This window comes from Dipodomys merriami, unplaced genomic scaffold (genome assembly GCF_024711535.1).
Source record: "Dipodomys merriami isolate MVZ:Mamm:240054 unplaced genomic scaffold, mDipMer1.0.p SCAF_238, whole genome shotgun sequence".
NCBI classification, from domain to species: Eukaryota; Metazoa; Chordata; class Mammalia; order Rodentia; family Heteromyidae; genus Dipodomys; species Dipodomys merriami.
This window is the reverse complement of record NW_027203804.1, coordinates 1,138,690-1,145,217: the sequence shown is the minus strand read 5'-3', so window position 1 is coordinate 1,145,217 and position 6,528 is coordinate 1,138,690.

Here is a 6,528-nt window from a genome sequence, read left to right as displayed (position 1 = left end):
CCTGAGCACTGTCCTTGAGCCCATCAGCTCAAGGCAAACACTCTACCACTTGACTCACAGCACCACATGTGGTCTTTTTGTGGTTCATTGGAGATAAGAGTCTAACAGGTTTGCCACGCCTAAGCAGTCTTTGAACTGTGGTCTTCAGATCTCAGCCTCTTGAGAAGCTAAGGTTCCTGTTGTGAGCTACAGGCATCTGGCCTCTTGTTTTTGCCAGACCTGGGGCTTGAACTAAGGGCCTGGGTACTGTCTCTGAGCTCCTTTTTCTCAAGCCTAGCGCTATACCACTTGAGCCACTCCACAGCTTGCGGGTTTTTCTGAGTATGTGGCACTGAGGATTCAAACCTTACCATTCATGCATGCTGAGCCAGCTCTCTACAACTAAGCCACATTTCTAGCCCCACCCTTACAAATTTATTCCTCAACTTGACTATCCCCAAGAAAAGGCTTCTGAGTATAAATCATCTAAAAATTTCCTATAGGAAGGTTCTAAAGAAAAAGAAGACAAAGTTCATACTTGGAAGAGACTCTAAACATGTGAAGACTGTGACAAATGCTTCCATTTAATTATGTATCATGTTTTAACACTTAATAAAATATTAATGAAAAACCAGTCAAGGTCTTAAATTATTGTGTATAAATTTATAATAGATATACAACATGTACTAAATATTATGTTCTAATACTAAATAAAATAAACAATAAGTAAATGAAAAGTAAAAAATAAAATACAAAATCAATAATAAAAATTATAATATGTAATAAACATACATATGTAAATATATATTATATATTACACATATGTAGAAATAGTTTTTCCATTGCAGGGCCTTCATTCAGACGCTGGGAACTCTAGCCTGAATTTTTTTTCTTCAAAGACAGTGAGCTTTGCCTTCACCCATGGTGCAAAATAGTTACCTGGATGGTGAGGTCAAATACCAGCAATGATGGAAATACTGGCCCCAGTTACAAGACAGTGACTTAATTTTTTTTAATGAAAGCAGTTATGTTTATTCAGTTACATACTGAACATTTTTTTAAAACGCGGTGTAGAATTTTGGACATCGATTCAGACACCTTGCTCTTACCCCCAAAATGCTTGTCTGAGCCCTACTTTTTTTCATTTTTTATTGTAAAAATGTTGCACAGAGGGGTTACATTTAAATGAGCACGGTAATGAGTACATTTCCTATTGAGCATTGTTGCATCCTCCTTTGTTTTCCCCCTACCATTCCTTCCCTCCCGTCTCTACAAGTACTCCCTCTGCCGAGCTCAGTGACTTAATTTTTATTTTTGGATTTCCACTAGGTTTGAACTCACGTAGTGGCAAATCTTCACTTTCCCTCACATTGCTACATATTTACCAGGACCCTAAGTTCAAATCCCAGGTTAGGAAAGAAAACTGGTAGAAATTCAAAACAAGGACTTTATTTCTTATTTAATATGGATAAATAATTAATTAATGTTTTTATGTATTCTTTATTTTGCCAACACAGGGCTTGAACTAAGGTCATGGCAACTCTGACTCATCTTCAATCGCCCTAGAGTGGGGCACCCTCGGACCTATAGTCAATCCAGGGATCCTAGGCCCAGAGGGCTTTCGGGAAGAAAAAAAATGTAGCATATCACAAAAAGTGGCAAGCTGCAGAGGGCTGAGGGTTTTACATTTTTTTTCTTTGCACAGTGACCATCCTGGGTCTGAATAACATGGCTGAAAAGTGGACCTGAACTGCCATACCTGAAGGCTGGCTTGCTATCAGGGAATCCATAGGCCAACCTGTGAACATAGGCCCCGGGTTCAAATCCCAGAACTGACACCTACCAGTGGCAAGAGATCACAAAAAATTCGTTCCTATGCATAGGAATACCAATTGAAAGAGTAGCTCATTCTTCGGTATAGTCTAAAATTGGATGCAATAATCCTAGGACGCTGATTGAATTTAATTAATAGGTTATTATGCATGAAAGGAATACTATTCCTTCAATGGCGATATAATAAATGCTTAAGAGTTGGTAGGAATGTAGTAGGTGCCATTCAATCATAGATAGACGGCTCTGATGCTCCTTACTAATATATATTTATTTGTATACCACACTCTGCCTATACATGCATCACTGTTTTGGCCAAACTTGGGGCTGGATCTCAGCACCTGGGAACCATTTCACAGCTTCATTGCCTAAAGGCTGCCATGCTGACACTCATCCATTCATGAATTGGGCTGGCTAAACCCTGAGTTCAGATCCCAGTACTGCCAAAAATTTAATCTTGGAGTATGAAGCCAAGTGTGACACAGGTTTTCCTTTTCTGTGAGAGTCCTGGGAGTCAGGCATGATGGAGAATATATTTACAAATCTGGATGCTGTGATAGGATGTAAACAATGTAATAAATATTAGAGGGGTCATCAGAGTCAATGAAATAAATGATAAGTCAATGAATAAAACAAGAAATAAAATGAATAACCACACCCAACAAAATATGGACTGACTATGTGTATGGAAGTATAAATCCTATCTTTAAAATGGATATAAGGAGTATGTTTTCCAGCTCTTAGGCTTGAATTCAGGCCTAGGGAACAGGCCTGACTTTCTTGTCTTCAAGCATGCTCAGATTCCCTTCCATCATGGTGCTGCATATATACCCAGACCTTGAGTTCAAATCCCAGACCTGGCAGAAAAAATGTCATGAATTGCAAACCAAGGAACTAAATATATTTTTTTAATTGAGGGCTATTGGAGAAGCCATTGTCCCGCACTACAACATAAGCCTACAGTTCGAATATAGTCATTACACTTCCAGATGGTGGGAGATCCTAAGAAATTCCTTCCCATCCACAGGAATAATGATGGAATGTTATCGATATCACAGTTGAATGACATGCTCATGAATGACACTTGTACACAATTAGACTTCATGATTTCAGTCGGCTGATTGATTTTATTTAATATCTTATGAAACAGTAAAAGAATACTATTTCTCACACTGATTTACTTAATAGTTTATTAAAGATAAAAATAATAACATTAATTAAATGGAGACATAATAAATACCCAAGAATTGGTAGGAATGTAGTCTATATAACTGAACAATTGATAGACATCTCTGGCACTCTGTAAAGATATATATATATAAATTACTGTACTACGATCTGAGTGTCAATCTGTTCTTATTTTGTCAACCCCTGGTGCTTTATCTCAGATCCTGGAAACTGCCTATCAGCTCAATTTGTTCCAGGATGGCATGCTAACACACACACATTCATGAATTTGGCCCTGTGGGCCTTGAGTTCAGATGCCATCATGCCCAAACAATGAATCATGAAGTAAGAAACTGATGGTGACACATGTTTTCTTTTTCTGTGAAAGTCCTGGGTGTCAGGTATAAGTGAAATACATATGCAGATCTATATCCTATTTAATCAATGTAACCAATGTTCTATGTAGCATATTAGTCAATAAAATAAACAGTCAATACATGTTGTGTCTTTGTCTGCCCCCGAAAGATGTATGGGGCCTGGGAATGGTAAGTGTGCCACTCGTCCGTTCTGGGGAGTCAAGTCAAGCAAGAACTCATTTACTACCACACAGAAAGCACCTTTTAAAGGGAAAAACTGTGAGGCATGGAAGGGGAGGGAAAGGAACCCACCAATCACTGTAAAGGTCACACCCTATCATGCGTCTAAGCTTTATGCAATCAGATATTAAGGTAAACAATTGGGCTGTGCCCACTCAAATTCCTCTCAACACCATCTTTGCTGCCCATGTGCCCCACAAACACATGAATAAAACAAAAATTAAATGAATAACTACACTGAATGCAATATGGTGTCAACCTATGTATGTAAATATAAATAATATATTTAAAATGTACACAAATAGGATGTATTCTTGTGCTGGGGATCGATTTCAGACCTAAGGAACAGACATGAATTTCTTGACTTCAAGAAGGTTAGCTTTCCGTTTCCACACAGTGCAACAGAGTTAACCAAACTATGAGTTCCAATCCAGTCCTAGCAGTAAAAATGGCACCTTTATACTATGTGACGCCCAATTCTTAGGTATTTCATTATGCCTCCATTTAATGAATGTGATTGTTTAAATACTTCATGAAATATTGATTAAAATCGATCAGTATCCTATAATATAATTGTGTATAATTTTATCCTAGAATTATTTAAGAGCTGCCCATTCAATCATAACATACATCACATTCCCTTGGTATTCATATAGATAGGAATGACTTTCTAAAGATCTCCTTCCATTTGGAGTTGGCAGGACAAGGATTCCAACTGTGGGCTCCAGCTCCCACCATTTTAACTCAAGGATAGGGAACTCACTGGTCTGTCCAAGAACAGCAAGACCAATGATTAGGCAGTCACCAGTGGCACTCAGCAGTCTTCATTGGTATTTAAAAGCCTGTGATAGGATAATGGTCAAATTCACAGTAGGCAGGAAAGTCCTTGAGATTCCTGTCCAACTTCAGTGCAAACAAAGCCAGAAATAGAGCCATGTAGCTCCAGTGGTAAATGGCTATTCCTGATCAAAAGCTCACAATACACACACACACACACACACACACACACACACACACACACACACACACACACACACACACACACTGCAGTCTAATCATCTATCTGTTTATATATTGGCCATTCCTATGGGTTGATCTCAGGTCCTCAAATTTGCTCGCCAACTTCTCTTGCATCAGACTGGCGTGCTAACAGTTACCCACTCACGAAGTGGCCTGCTAGCCCCTGAGTTCAAGTCACAGAACTGCCAAAAACTTAATCCTGGGGAAAGCCAATTGCCCCACTTGGTTTCTTTATCAGTGAAATTTCTGCGACTCAGGAATGATGTAGAATACATAGGCAAATCTATGTCTTATGTAATAGGATGCCAAAAATATTATATTTTAATCATATTCACTAAAATATATAAGAAACAAAACACAAAATAAAATGAATATACTAACTGCAATATGCAGTTAGTATAAAGTAAAAATGTGTAGGTCAATAAAAATCATGTACTTAAAATATATAAATATATTATTTTTTTGAGTGCCAAGACTTGAATTCCGGCCCTAGAAACAGGCCTGACTTTCTTGTCTTCCAGAATGGTGATCTTCCCCATCCCCCACAGTGCTGCAGATTTACCCAGACCCTGAGTTCAAATCCCAGGCCTGCCAGAAAAAATGACATGAATTCTAAGCCAAGGAGCCTCATAATTTTTTAAAATATTTTTAATGTATGTACATATGTATGTATGTATGTATGCATGCATGCATGCATGCATGCATGTATGTATGTATGTATGTATGTATGTATGTATGTATGTATTTTTCTTTTGTCAAGCACAGGGCTTGAAATCAGGTCATGGCAATTCTGCCTCAGCTTTCATCACTCTAGCCTGTGGTGCAGCCACTGGAACCATAGCCGAACCTGGGTTCCTGAGACTCAAAGGCTGACAAGAAAAAAAATAATTAATGAGACACAGAAAAAAAAAATAAAGAACTGGCAACTTGCAGATGGCTACCGGTTTTACATTTTTCTTCTTTTCAAGGTGACCATCCTGCAACGGAATGACACGGTTGAAGAATGTTGGTAATGTGGGGCATTGCTGAAGGCTGGCGGGCTACCAGGGAAGCCATAGGCCTACATGGAAATATAGTACCTGTGTTTGAAGCCGGGTCCTGATTCTTACCAATGGAGGGAGATCCTAAGAGTCTCCTTCCTATTCATAGGAATACCGATGGAAGATTATGTTTTGTTTTTGTTTTTTTTGGGTCCGGTTGTGGGGCCTGAACTCTGGGCCTGGGCGCTGTCCCTCAGCTCTTCAGCTCAAGGCTAGCGCTCTACCACTTGAGCCACAGCGCCACTTCCGGCTTTTTTTTCTTTTGCTTATGTGGTGCTGAGGAATCGAACCCAGGGCCTCAGGCATGCAAGGCAAGCGCTTTACCACTGAGCCACCTTCCCAGCCCCCGATGGAAGATTATGAATGGCAAGGTTGAATTAGTTGTTTCTGAATACTACTATATAAATAGAGTGATTTTAGGAGGCCAATGGATTTTAATGAATATTTTTGACACATTCAAAGAATACTATTAATTACCTGGACACAATAGTTTCAGGACAGTGGTTGATTTAATAATTAAGGATGAAAACAATAATATTAATTACATGGATGTTTACTAAATAAGATTGATAGGAATTGATAGGAATGTAGCCTATGTAACCGAATAATGTATAGACATCTCTGGCACTCTATAAAAATCAATATTTATTTGTGTACTACCATCTGCATGTCTATCTATTCTAATTTTGTCAACTCCTGGAGCTGGATCTCAAGTTCTGGAAATCCTTGTCAGCTCAATATGCCTCAGGCTGGCATACTGACACTCATCCATTCATGAATTAGGCCTTGTAGGCTGTGACTTTAGATGCCAGCACTCACAAAAATTGAATCATGGAGTAAGAAGCCCATGGTGACACATGTTTTCCTTTTCTGTGAAAGTCCTGGGTATCAGGTGT